The sequence below is a fragment of the Cryptomeria japonica genome, chromosome 10 (genome assembly GCF_030272615.1).
Source record: "Cryptomeria japonica chromosome 10, Sugi_1.0, whole genome shotgun sequence".
NCBI lineage: Eukaryota > Viridiplantae > Streptophyta > Pinopsida > Cupressales > Cupressaceae > Cryptomeria > Cryptomeria japonica.
The window spans coordinates 485,942,517-485,958,203 of record NC_081414.1 but is presented as its reverse complement, the minus strand read 5'-3'; positions in this window follow the sequence as shown (position 1 = coordinate 485,958,203).

Here is a 15,687-nt window from a genome sequence, read left to right as displayed (position 1 = left end):
CCATAAATTCCACAACTAAAATAACAAAGCCCAAACTTCAGTAGTAAAGGAACAATGAAGGAGGAGGTGATTAGCATTCTCTGCATTCTCTTTACATAGGAAATAATTTTTGGGGATAGCCATACCTCTTTTACAAAGATTATCAATGGTCAAAACTTTCTCCTGCATAAAGAGCCAAAAAAAATATTAATTTTAGGGATCGGGACATTGTTCCAGATAGCAGACCAAAAGGGAGCCGAAGAGAGGGTCTTAGTTATGAGTTGAAAAGAATGAGTGACAATGAAATTTCCAGAGGATAATCCACTCCAAAGAACCTCATCAACAATAGGGAAAGAGGGAATATGGATCTGTGAAAGCCACTCCTAAACAGGATGAAGGGAAGGATCAATGCTGACAAGATCAATCCAGGCCCCATCCCAAATATAATCAACTACCTAGATGCCAACAAGTCTAACACATCTATCTTGAGGTTGTCCAACCATGTAAAGGTGGATAAAGAGCCTTCCCCCACCCACCAATCATCCACTAATACATTTGGACTAGATTTCGGACTGAGGTTTCCGATGGAGAAGGTATATTGTGGCCAAATTTGATTTTTTTTGAAAAAATGCCCGTGTTCGTCGTAATTCCAATTGAAATTTCCCATTTGGTTTCGACGAAGAAGGCATTAGCAATGAGAATTTTCTTTTTTTCAAAAAAGTGCTCGAGTTCATCGTAATACTGACAACAAGGGCCATTACTTAAAAAAAAAAAGAAGAGGGAAATTCATTTGTGAACATTGCAATCTCGTGTAGGCGTCCGTGGCAACTTCAACCCCCAAGAACATCAAACCCATGTCAAAGGCATTTGTGGCATTGCTTGCAATCCCACGAAGGAGGTAGATTCAAATTGCCCTAGTTTTTAATTTCATGTTGCAAAAAATATACATCTCTTTGCAGCATCATATCAAACAATTCACGAGCCTTGTCCATGTTTCCACATTTTGCATTCATGTCAAGCAGGGCATTTGCAAGTACAACACCTAACAAAATTCCTCTATCCGTTATGCTTTGATGGATGTCCATACCCTGTTCCAAAGCTCCCATTTTTGCATAGGTAGGGAGGATGCTGCCAAAGGTTGTGGAATTTGGCTTTATGCCTTCCAATTTCATTTGCTTGAAAGTGTCTAAAGCCTTTTCAAAAAATCCATTTTGTGCATATCCAACAATTGTTGCAGTGCATGAGACAACATTTCTTTTAGGCATTCTATCAAACAATTCACGTGCCTTGTCTATGCTTCTACATTTTGCATACATGTCTACCAGGGCAGTTGCAACTACAACATCTGACAAAATTCCTCTATCCTTTATGCTTTTATGAATGTCCATACCCTGTTCCAAATCTCCCATTTTGGCACAAGCAGGGAGGATAGTAGCAATGGTCGTGGAATTTGGCTTTACACCTATCGATTACATTTGCTTGAAAGTTTCTAAAGCCTTCTCAAAAAATCCATTTTGTGCATATTTGGCAATCATTATAATCCAGGAAACCACATTTCTTTGAGGCAATCCGTCAAACAGTTCCCGTGCCTTGTCTATGCTTCCACATTTTGCATACATGCTAACAAAGCAGTTGCAACTACATCTGACAAAATTCCTCTATCTTTTATGCTTTGATGGATGTCCATACCCTGTTCCAAAGCTCCCATTTTGGCACAGGCTGGGAGTATGCTGGCAAATGTAACTAAAGAAATGCAATGATCAACTCCAAAGACATCAAAACACTACTAACAAAACCGAGAGTCTAAAATATGATAGGGAATAGTGTGAGCTATCCTGAAATAAAATATTTTATTTTCAATTTCAACTAAAATATAATTACTCAGCCATTTAATGTTATTAATAAGTGTTTAATTTATGAAAGAGATAAATGGTTGGCCACAAGTACATGAGTTACTAAATGCACACAAATAAGTGAATTTGATATTCAAAACTATCTACAATGAATTCAATTCTTGTCCATTAGTCATTTATGTTTGCAATAAGCATCTTTCTTTGTTTTTCTTAATCTTTATTCATAGTTATGTGCATATTTCACATTCTATAATTAGGATATCAATTGCTATGGATGAACACTAGCATGATGTTTGTGTTGTGGTATAGATGCGTGGAAACATAATTATGGGATTGTTATATTATAGAGATCATAAATCTAGATATCACATATTAGTTATAGCTCTTCTTGGATTGAGTCTAAAGTTGGCATACAGTCATAAAGCCATTATTAGCAGATCTATCCATTTCTAGTAAAGACAATTGAGAAAGTCATTTTGATATTGAGAGTTTCTTATCTGTTTACCTATTGATCATTATTAAGCCATAATATTTAGGTCTATTCATCTCTCTTGCAAAACCTCTGTAAGTGTCCTAGATTGTCCCTACTACTCACTCTTCAATGAAACAGTGGAGTTCTAAATATTTATTGCACAAGATGGTGTTGAACGTATCAACAAGGCTAGCATGGAAGGCATGTTCAAGCTTCCACTTGTACAACTTACAATAAATGATTTGTTGATAGAAGAAATTCTTGAAATAGGGATACAATCGAAAGACAAGTAAGTACATACAAACCTCCTTAGTTGAAAGTAAAATCTATGCATAAAAAGAGTACATTGAATCCCAATCCATAAACACAATAGAGATACCGATAGAGACTTAATTGGATTTAGCATGTCGCACCAAAGTTGTTAGAGTATGCTAAGCTAGTACATAATGTTTCCTAAAGCCACATTAGTATTTTACCCAGATCATTATCTACCAAAACTAGCTATAGTAATCCTTTTGAGGATTCATTTCATGGTGCTAGATATTCATTTAGTTCCACTTCTTGTTGGAGAAAAGAATAGTTATTTCTTGAGGTAGATGAATATCCCATCAACAAAGGACAAGACCCTTTCTAGAATATAACAAATTCTACTCCAACAAAAGATCATGGGGGTTTCACTAGAGATATTGAATAAGAGATAGACTTCTACTACTGCATTAAAATCATTGGTATGTTCTTCATTTATTGATGTAAAGTCTTTGTGACACCACCACAACCAACAAAGGTGTAAAAAGTTGTTTGCAATGCATGGATTTTTAGGATTGTCCTTTGAGAAAATAGAATTAAAGTATGGAAGTAGGATTTGCCAGCTCCTGAGGGAATCTTGATGAAAAATAACTGTAAAATATTTGGGCGAGCTTATATGCAAAAACTCATGCTTCCTGATGGGTTTATGTATAGAAATAAGCACGAATTAAGTGGTAAAGGGGCTTCTAGAAACAAGAGGGACAGAGAGGCAGTGGAAGTGAAAATTTCTAGTGTTGTGTCTGCTCCATCTTAGAATGGGAATGGCGAAGGTGTTGTAAGAGGAGCTGAGAAGGGTGTTGGAAGAAGCGGGGGTGTTTACATTCCCCCATTTAAGCTGGCTCAAATGATGAAAGATGTGGAAGATAAGAGCAGTGTGGAATACTAGCGCATGACATGGGATGCCCTTCAAAAGAGTATCAATGGGTTAGTAAACAAGGTAAATGCATCTAACATCAAGAACATCATTCCAGATTTGTTTGCAGAGAATCTCATCCATGGGAGGGGTATATTTTTTAGGTCTTGTATGAAATCCCAAATGGCATCCCCTAGATTTACAAATGTTTTTACTGCATTGGTTGTTGTGGTAAATACAAAATTTCCTGAAGTTGGCAATCTACTTTTGTGAAGAATTATTTTGCAGCTTAAGAGGGCATACAAACGCAATGACAAGCACATGTTGATAGCAGCAGCCAAATTCATAGCTCATTTAGTGAATCAACAAGTTGCACATGAGATCATTGCCTTGGAACTTCTCACCCTTTTACTAGAGAACCCCATAGATGACAGTGTAGAGGTTCTTGTTGGGTTCGTGAAAGAATGTGGTTCTTTGTTGCAAGACCTTTGACCCAAAGGTCTCTATGGGATTTTTGAAAGATTTAGAGGTATTCTCCATGAGGGGGAAATTGAAAAATGAGTACAGTTTTTAATCAAAGGCCTTTTTGCATTTCTCAAAGCTAAGTTCGAGGGTCATCCAGCTGTGTGTCCAGATCAGTTAACACATGAAGTTTTCCTAGAAGATGAACTTGATCAAGAAGTTGGTTTGGATGTTATCAAGCCAGATCCTGATTTCTTAGAGCAAGAGGCAACCTATGAAAAAATGAAGAAAGATATCCTTGGAGATGCTTCTTCAGATGAAGCAAAAGGGGAGAATGATTCAGGTGATGATTCAGATGATGATGATGATGATGAAGAGGAAGGCGAGGAAGCACTGAGAATACAGGATGAGACAGAGACAAACTTGGTCAATTTAAGACGTACAATTTATTTGACAATCATGTACAGTGTTGATTTTGAAGAAGCTGGTCATAAGCTACTAAAGATCAATCTTGAACCTAGTCAAGAGAGAACATACCTTTGTTATTATGGTCTTCTTGGTCAAAGATTCTATATGATCAATAAAATTTATGAGGAATTTTTTGATAAGTGTTTTGTATAATAATATTCTATGATACACAAACTAGAAACAAATAAATTGTGTAATGTTGCAAAGATTTTTGCCCACTTACTTGGCACAGATGCTCTTCCATGGCATTGTCTTTCTTATATACATGAGATAGAGGAAGATACTACTTCCTCTTCCCGTATTTTTATAAAGATTCTCTTGCAGGAGCTAGCATAGCAGCTTGGTATATTGTTGCTTAATGAAAGGTTGAATGATCCAACAATTTAGGAGTCTTTTGATTCAATTTATCCAAAGGACAATCCCAAAAATTCATGGTTTGCTATCAATTTCTTTACTTCTGTTGGTCTTGGTGGTATCACTGAGAGTTTACGTGAGTATTTGAAGAATATGCCAAGGCTTGTAATGCAGCAGCAAAAGTCTATTCCTGAGTTAGATGAATCTACCTCTAATGATGATTCTTCTAGTTCATTAGGTTCGTCAGATTCTAATACATCAGACTCAGATTCTAAGAGTGAAACTGATAGTGAGAGCAGTAAGGAGTCACCAAGAAAGAAAAATAATTCAAAGCATGACAATGAGTATGAAAAAACAAGAAGAAAGAAAAGGGCTTTGGTTTTATAACAGATGATTATAAGATGCTACAATGTTGTCTTATGTATTTAATAGCCATGGGTTTTAGAGTTTTGTACTTGACAGGTAATAGATAAATAGTGTTAGGAGGAGAAAATATTGAAGGCCAAGTGCAGATTGTTAGTATTTTCACAAAGGGAGATTGTTAGCATTTCAATAAGTTTGTTGGTATGAGGATATTGAGAAGGTTGTTGGAGATTGTTGATATAATTGAGAAAGGATGATTACTATCTTAATAATATTATTTTGTCATTGATGTCAAGCAATTGATTTTCTGATTCAGTGTGATGTTGCCATATCTTAATGAGTATGTTTTGATAAGTATAAAGATGTCGGTAAGACACACAGAATGAATGTGAAAATAAAAGGGGAATAATAAGTTATTCAATGGGATAGTGATGAGATTATGTTGTTTTGATTGTTTTGATATCCTATATATGAGTATTCAAAGACTAAGCAAGAAGGAGAAAATATTTCAAGCTATAGAATTAGTTAAGGCTTGATACTGTTCTATGTTACCGAGCAAGATGCTAGTCAATAAACCCTAAGGTTATCACTATTGGTTAAAAAAGGCAGAATATCTATCGAGTGAAGTTCAGTATTTACTGAGTAACAATCGAGTAATAATAGAATACATTGGATGGATAAATATATTATTAAATGTAGAATACCAATGAGCTAGAGTTGATCAGATGATTGGTATGTCGTGCAAGAAGTTTGTTGAGGATCTATGACATCAAAAAATATGAGAGATAGATCTACAACATAGATTGAATGGTCATAACCTAGCACAAGTTCCAAGGTGAGGTAAAATGTTTTTAGATCGAAGGATACAATGAACCTAGTCACGTTTGAAGATCTGATAGCTAAGATTGATCATGGGAAATGTGATCAAGGAGATTAAGCGGTTAGGTATTGTTCATAAATAAGAATCTGTTGATGAACAATGTATGCGGGCAAAATAGAAGAACAGTGACACTACAGTAGTGATCACCAAGCATAGAAGATTGAAGATCTGATTGAAGAACAGATTGAGAAGCCCAACAAGAAGCAATTTAATTCTTATGACAAGATTGTTTTGAGCACATAGAATCTGCTTTAGCATTTCAGATGTGAAGTTGCAGATATATTTAATTACTGTTATTTATTTTGTAAGTGATAGAAAATCTCTTAACCGAGTGGACTTAACAGTCTTATTTGTAAACCCTCTAGCAAGGTAGCATTCTAAATGAGTGTTTGAAATCCTTTGACAAGGTCACTTATAACAAAGTGCAAGACTCTAACAAGTCTGAGGGGAATCCCTTAACCAGGTCACATCTAGCAATGTGTTTTTGTAATCTGTAATTGGATTGGCTTTTAACCGAGCATACTCTAGAAGGGTATATTTCTTAGTGGGTCCAAAATCTCACAGTGGTTTTTCCCTATTTGGGTTTCCACGTTAAATCTGGTGTTAAATGTGTTATGATGTTTTAAGTGTATCTATTTATGAGTATTGAATGATTTACAGTCATAGTTGCATATCAGTAAAGGCTACCGAGGTTGAATTTGGTGAATATATTGTATTGTGAGTTTTTATGATTCACCCCCCCCCCTCTCATCTTAACTAACAATTGGTATTAGAGCTTTGGACTCCAGAAGAAAAGTTTAAAGGTACTTGAGGCAAGATCCGAAGATGTACAAAAGGGATGCACCAAAGCTGAACAAGTCAAGTTTCTCCACATGGCAGAAAAGGATGAAGCTGCACTTATCAGGAATTGGAGAATATGCAACATATTATCTAGAGAATGATTACATGGCACCTATCACCAACTCAATGACAATGGAAGAGATAAAGGAAAAGCAAGAACATATTCAAGCTATGATTGAAATAACATCAGCATTAACCGACTCAAAGTTTAATGATCTAGAAGGTTGCAATGATGCCAAAGCGATGTGGACCAAGCTTATATTTGTGTATGGTGGTGATGAACATGTTTAAAGAGAAAAAGTAGATAGTCTAAGAGGTCAACTTGAATCCATGAGAATGAATGAAGGTGAGAACATAACCCTATACAGTACAAGGTTAAAGGAAACTGTCAATCAAATCAAAGGAGTAGGAGGAACTATTGAAGAAAAGGATGTAACAAGTAAGTTGCTTAGAACACTTCTACCTGCTTATGCCATTCGAGTCTCTACAATCAATGAATTAAGGTCTATGCCAAACATGCCAGTCTCTTTGGATGCGACTATCAGTAAGCTACATGCATTTGAGTTAAGTAATTTTGATAACAGTGGGTCCTCGATAAATAAAGTTAAATCTGCATTCAGTTCTTTTCATATTGGTGAATTTGATGATTAAAATGATAGAATGTATAAGTATACTGAAGAAAATCATAGTGGAGCAAGTGAAAGATTTCGCAAAAATATGGAAGAGGTACACAAACTATATGAAGAAATCAAAAAGCAAGAAGATTTTGAAGCATTATTAGCCAGAAGGTTACCAAGAGGCAAAGGTAAGTATAAAGGAAAGTTACCTTTAAAATGTTTTAACTGTGATAGAATAGGACATATGGCTTCTAACTGTCCTAACAAAGAATCTAGTGAAAAGAGAGAATACCAAGATGAAAGACAGAAAGACAACCAATATAGAGGACACTGAGACTTCAGAAGGAAAGATAGAAAGACATGCCTAGTAGCTGATGAGGAATCTAATGATGATAAATCTGATGGGACTGATACAAAGGAAGTTGTTTATGTGGCTATCAAAAATGGATCAGATGAAGAAAGGTATGAAGAAAAAGCCCTAATATCTCACATAAATAAAAATTATTCTTAGATCATAGATAGTGGATGCTGACATCACATGACAGGTGATAAACACAAGTTTGTTAAATTAGAAGACTATGATGGAGGATATGTAAGATTTGGTAATGATGCACCATGTCCGGTGAAAGGTAAAGGATCTATAACACTTCTTGACAATGCTAAATGTGTTGATGTATATTGGGTTGAAGGTTTGAAATACAATTTGTTGAGTGTAGCACAACTAAACAATATAGGATACTGAATAGAATTCTAGATTGGAAGTGTCAAAGTTCATGAAAAACATGGAAAGTTGGCTACTACTGGGACACAAACAAAAGGTAATACATTTCATCTTGACTCAACTCGGAATAATTGTCTGTATGCTAAACTAGAAGATACCTAGTTATGGCATAAAAGGTTTTGTCATGTAAATTTTGATAACTTGATCAAAATAAGTAAGAATGACTGAGTAAGAGGTCTATCGAGCCTGGAAAAACCTGAGAATGCAATATGTCAAGGATGCCAGATGGGTAAGATGACAAAGTCAAGCTGTACAAGTAAGTCCTACACTTCTAAAGGAATTTTAGATCTAGTGCACACTGATCTTTGTGGTCCTATGAAAGTACAAAGTTATTATGGAGATAAATACTTCATATTATTTGTGGATGATTACTCAAGAATGATGTCAGTTATGTTTTTAAAAGAAAAATCAGAAGCCTTTCAAATGTTCAAATGGTATAAGACTAGAGTTGAAAAAGAAACAGGAATATAGTTGAAATGTCTAAGATATGATAGAGGAGGAGAATTCATTTCTGATGAATTTAACCTATTTTGCAATGATCATGGTATAAAGAGACAAGTGTCTGCACTGAGAACACCTCAACAAAATGGGATAGCTAAAAGAAGAAATAGATCAATTGTAGATTGTGCCAGAACCCTGATGATAGAAAAGAGGGTACCTCAAACATTTTGGAGAGAAGCAATCAGCACTGTAGTTTACACCTGAAACTGAGTACAACTAAAGAAAGGAACTTTAAAGACACCATATGAAATCTGGTATGATAAGAAACCTAATGTAAGTTATTTCAAAATATTTGAGAGTAGATGTTATGTTCACAAAGATGACAGAAATGGAAAGTTTGATCAGAAAAGCGAGGAAGGAACATTTCTTGGCTATTCTTCTAGAAGTAAAGCATTTAAATGTCTGATCAAATCATCTAACAAAATAGTAGAAAGTGCAAATGTGAAAATTGATGAATTTGCAGAAAGAAATGATGAAGGAAATTACAAAGATCCAGAAAATTATGAAGAATTTGTTTATGTTCAACCGAGAAATCCTACCGAGAAAGTTGATGAAGAAAATGAAGAAAATACTCAGTTACCGAGTGATGAAGAAGATCAAACAGAGCATACCGAGCCTATATTATCCAAGTATGTTAGAAGAAATCATACATCAAGTCAGATTATAAGAGATAAGGATGATCCAGTGATGACAAGGAACAAACTGAGACAAAACACATGTTTGATATTTGAATTTGAATCGAGGAGAGTAAAAGAGGCATTTAGTAATGAAGATTGGATAAATGCTATGACAGAAGAAATTGAACAAATCAAGAAGAATGAAACATGGATACTGGTCCCAAGACCAAAAGAGAAAAATATAATCGGTACAAAGTGGATTTTTCAGAAACAAACTAAATGAAAAAGGAGAGGTCATTCGGAATAAAGCAAGACTAGTTTGCAAAGGATATGCTCAAGAAGAAGGAATTGATTATGGTGAGACTTTTTCACCTGTGGTAAGACTTGAAGGAGTGAGAACATTGTTGGCATATGATGCTTACAAAAATTTCAAGGTATATCAAATGGATGTTAAATCTGCATTTTTGAATGGTATACTAGAAGAAGAAGTTTATATTGAACAGCCTGAAGGATTTATTGAAGACAAGAATAAAGATCAGGTATGTAAGTTGAACAAAGCATTATATGGTTTAAAGCAAGCACCTAGAGCATGGTATGAAATACTGCACTCTTATTTGATCAAAATTGGATTTATAAGGACAAGTGAAAACAACAACATGTATATGAAAAATGATGAAAACAATGGTATACTGCTTACAGCTATATTTGTTGATGATATTATTTTTTGTGGAAATGACCCCTTATGCAAGAACTTTGGAAATGAAATGTGTAAAGAATTTGAGATGTCATTAATCGGTGAAATAAAGTATTTTATAGGTTTACAAATACTACAAATGAAAAATAAGACTTTCATTACTCAATCCAAGTATATAAAGGAAATCTTTAAGAAATTTGGAATGGAGGATTCTAAACCTGTAAGTACTCCTATTACTACCAATTGTAAACTATCAAAGAGTGATGAATCTACATCTGTTGATGAGACACTTTACCGATCTATGATTGGAAAGTTGCAATATGTGGTTCATAGCAGGCTAGATATAGCACATGCAGTAGGTATACTTGCAATATTTTCTGCAAATCCCAAAGAAACTCATTTGACAGCAATCAAGAGAATTTTCAGATACCTGAGAGGCACTAAAGATTATGGCTTAGTATATCAAAAGAGAAATGTTTTTGACTTAAAAGTCTATATTGATGTTGATTGGGCAGGAAACATTGATGATAGGAAAAGCACAAGCAGTGGAGCATTCTTTTTGGGAGATAGACTAGTAAGTTGGCTTAGCAAGAAACAAGGATGCATTTCACAGTCAATAGCTGAAGCTGAATATGTCACTGTAGCAATGAATTGTACCAATATAGCATGGATCAAACAACTATTGGAAGGTATGAATGAGAAAGTTACCGAGCCAGTAACTATTTTTTGTGATAATACTAGTGCCATTAACATTTCAAAGAATCCGGTAATGCACTCTAAGACAAAGCATATCTCTATAAAGTATCATTATCTCAGAGAAGAAGTTCAAGAGAAGAAAGTTGTGCTGGAATATATCAGTTCAAAGGAACAAATAGCAAATATTTTCACAAAGCCATTGCCAAGGGACACTTTTGAGTATCTCAGAAATCAGTTAGGGGTCCTACCCCTATCTAGTACTCACTGACATAGTTCGGTGAAAGCATCAATTCTATGAATCTAAAGGATAACTATTTATGAGTTGATGCTGCTTTACACACTTTAGGAGGTTACCTATAGTTGTACAAAAAAAAAGTGATTGAAGACAAAGATGCTCTGACCGTGAATGAGACTGCAAGTAAATTACTTCACAAAGGAAGAAATCATGAATTAGTTTTTCTTTTTGGCATTGTTGTCAAAGGGAGAGAAGACTAATTTGTAAGGAACTAACAAAAGAAGCTGGGAGAAGACTAATGACTAGGGGAGAATTCTAGAAAATTTCAAAGAAGCAATCTGAATTCGAATCAATTGAAATAAATCAAGTTGGTATTGTCATTAAAGTTGGTTTTGCCATCAATGCCAAAGGGGGAGATTGTTAGCATTTTCACAAAGGGAGATTGTTAGCATTTCAGTAAGTTTATTGGTATGAGGATATTGAGAAGGTTGTTGGAGATTGTTGATATAATTAAGAAAGGATGATTACTATCTCAATGATATTATTTTGTCATTGATGTCAAGCAATTGATTTTTTGATTCAATATGATGTTGCCATATCTTAATGAGTATGTTTTGATAAGTATAAAGATGTCGGTAACAGACACAGAATGAATGTGAAAATAAAAGGGGAATAATAAGTTATTCAATGGACAACTATTACCGAGTTAGACAGTGATGAGATTATGTTGTTTTGATTGTTTTGATATCCTATATATGAGTATTCAAAGACTGAACAAGAAGGAGAAAATATTTCAAGCTATAGAATTAGTTAAGGCTTGATACTATTCTATGTTACTAAGCAAGATGCTACTCGGTAAACCCTAAGGTTATCACTATCAGTTAAAGAAGATGGAATATTTTTCGAGTGAAGTTCAATATTTACTGAGTAACAACCGAGTAATAACATAATGCATTGGATGGATAAATATATTATTAAATGTAGAATACCAATGAGCTGGAGTTGATCAGATGATTGATATATCATGCAAGAAGTTTGTTGAGGATCTACGACATTGGAAATACAAGAGATAGATCTACAGCACAGATTGAATGGTCATAACCTAGCACAAGTTCCAAGGCAAGGTAAAATGTTTTCAGATCAAAGGATACAATGAACCTAGTCACGTTTGAAGATCTGATGGCTAAGATTGATCATGGGAAATGTGATCAAGGAGATTAAGTGGTTAGGTATTGTTCATAAATAAGAATCTGTTGATGAATAATGTATGCAGGCAAAATAGAAGAATAGTGACACTACAGTAGTGATCACCAAGCACAAAAGATTGAAGATCTGATTGAAGAACAGATTGAGAAGCCCAACAAGAAGAAAGATAAGTCTTATGACAAGATTGTTTTGAGCACATAGAATCTTCTTTAGCATTTCAGATGTGAAGTTGCAGATATATTTTATTACTATTATTTATTTTGTAAGTGACAGGAAATCTCATAACCGAGTGGACTTAACAGTCTTATTTGTAAACCCTCTAGAAAGGTAACATTCTAAATGAGTGTTTGAAATCCTTTGACAAGGTCACTTCTAACAAAGTGCAAGACTCTAACAAGTCTGAGGGAAATCCCTTAACTGGGTCACATCTAGCAATGTGTTTTTGTAATCTGTATCTGGATTGGCTTTTAACTAAGCATACTCTAGAAGGGTATATTTCTTAGTGGGTCCGAAATCCCACAGTGGTTTTTCCCTATTTGGGTTTCCATGTTAAATTTGGTGTTAAATGTGTTATGATGTTTTAAGTGTATCTGTTTATGAGTATTGAATGATTTACAGTCATAGTTGCATATCGATAAAGGCTACTAAGGTTGAATCTGGTGAATATATTGTATTGTGAGTTTTTATGATTCACCCCCCCCTCTCATCTTAACTAACAGGGTTTTAGAGTTTTGTACTTGATAGGTAATAGATAAACAATGTTAGGAGGAGAAAATATTGAAGGCCAAGTGCAGATTGTGATAATATTAGATCAATGAATCATGTTATTTATTGAGTATTTCTTGTTTTCGATGTTGTGTGATGTACCATAAGCAAACTAGAAATCTAAATTCCATAAGATGCTTTGTTCAATGATGATAATTTCTATTTTCTTGCCTGTGAAGAAAGACCATGTTAGACAATATCAAGGAACAACAAAGTAAGGAGACAATTGCTAGATTGTGGTCTAACTTGAAAAGAAAATGTGATGGAAAATGTTATTGTCCATGCAAAATTTGTAAGAGGTTAAAGACTAGAAGACTTCTAATCAAAACAATGAAGAAACATTGTAGGCTGCATGGTCACATTGAAGGTGGACATTATTATCATCCATTAGTAAGTTTTTTATTATATTGTTTTGACAATTTATATACATAATAAATCACATGATGATGAGATCATGATCATGGTTTATTTATGTTTATCAATTTTATATAGCTCGAGCACCCTAGAGCACATGGTATGGATCAACAGAACCCTGAGAATATGGTTTTCGAAGTGGACAAACATGGAGGTGTGAATATCAAAGCTGAAGATAATGATCCCATGGAAGATGACGATCATGAGCCAGAAAACACAATTGAAGATGATGGTACAAATACATTGATCCATGACTCATTAGTACTCGCGCATCTGATCATGATGATGAAGATGACCTTGATGTTGTTCATGATGTCCCTCTACTTGAGAAGGCATTTGAGGCCCTTTACGAAGGCTCGCAAGCAACTCTTCTCTCTGATGTATTGTTGTTGGTGAACTTGAAGGTTATGAATGGTTTATCCAACATAACAATGTCATGTATGTTAAGGTATGTCATATATATCATAATAAACTATGAATCATGTTGTACCATTAATATTCTATATTATAACAAATTATATTTTTTCGCTGTAGATTGATAGGTGAGTTTTTGTTACCACCATCAAATATTCTACCTTGCTCATACCGAGAATTATCTGTCATTATGAAAGATATTGGAATGGAGTATCAAGCAATAGATTCTTGTCCCAATGATCATATTATATATCAAAAACAACACAAATTTTGAACTAAATGCCTTGAATGTCATATCAATAGATATCGAACAGATCAAATAACAAAAGGTTCCTCGCAAGGTTCTTCGCTATATTCCCATTATTCCTCGTATGCAACAATTATTCAAGTGCACTAGCTTGGCACAATTTATGGATTACCATGCACACAATAGAAGTCGAGATGACATTATTCGAATGCCTACAGATGGTTCAGCATTTATGGACATAGAGGAAAAGTGGCCACACTTTAAAGAAGAACCTCGTAATCTCAGGCTTTCATTGGCAGCAGACGGTGTCAATCCATTTGGAGAGATGAGATTTGTTTACTCAGTGTGGCTTGTTTTTGTTATCAACAATAACATTCCTCCATGGATGTCAATAGAGAGGGAGCACATAATGTTGGCAATGATGTTCCAGGTATTTTATCATTTAAATATAGTCATCTAAATTTAATTATAAATATTGTAGTAAAATGGTCATAATAATTATGTAATGTTTTTGTTCATTCGATTAGGTAAGTACCAAGTTAAAGATATGAATGTATATATCGAGCCTCTTATCAACGAGTTGCTGGAGTTATGGAATGGTGTCACTATGTATGACGTCTCTAGACCAATAGGAAAAAGACAATTTCAATTCCATGTGATGCTTCTATGGACAATACACGATGCCCCAGGGTTAACACATTTTTGTGGTATGTTAGAGTGTTTAAGTTGTGGATGAATATTAGAATTCAAAAAATTATCATATTTAATCCAATTATGCATTATCTTGTAGGTCTTCAAACAAAGGGAAAATTTGCATGTCCTGTTTGTGGTCCAAAGATGAAATCTCATCATTCAAAAAGTTTAGGAAAGCAGGTGTTTGATGAGTATAGTCACTTTCTCCACAAAAATCATAAGTATCGAAATACTGAAAAACATATTTTCAATGGGAAAGAAGAGAATACATCAAAGCCATGAAGAATGACACCTCACTTGTGGAAGTTGTAATATAATAGAATTAATTGTCAAGGTAATGCCATTCCATCTATTCGTTTGTCATAAAACATCTTTTCTATTTTGTTTTGTTTACTGGTGATGTGATTGTTGATCATGAAGGTCGTGAAGGCATAAATGACCACCTTCCTAAGAGAATAAAAAGTTATCCCCGACAATTTAGTAGGTTGCCCTACTACGAGTAGTTACAAATTGTTCATTTGTTTGATAGTATGCATATGGGAAAGAATATAACAGAGACAATATGGAAAATATTGGATGGACGGCGTGACAAAGAAAAAATTGTCAAAATATGTAGTGACATTCAGGATTCCAATCATGCAATGATAAATGTCATTCAATCAAATAGCCATGGAGACCAGATTAATATAAGTGAGCTTCCTTGGTTAGTAACAGACCAGCAAAGCAATACTATAAAAGAAGTCATACGAAAAATTCAATTTCCCACAGGATTTGCTGAGAACATAAACAATCTCATATCAAAGAAAAGTGAATTTGGGGGAAGAATGAAAATGCATGATTGGCATACCTTCATTAAGGTAATTCATTTTCTTGTGTTTTTAGAATGTATTTAAATACTACGCGTATGTGTACTTTTCATTATGTTACAAAGAAATGAAAAGATAATTTTATAATTGTTGCAGTACATTCTACCTCTA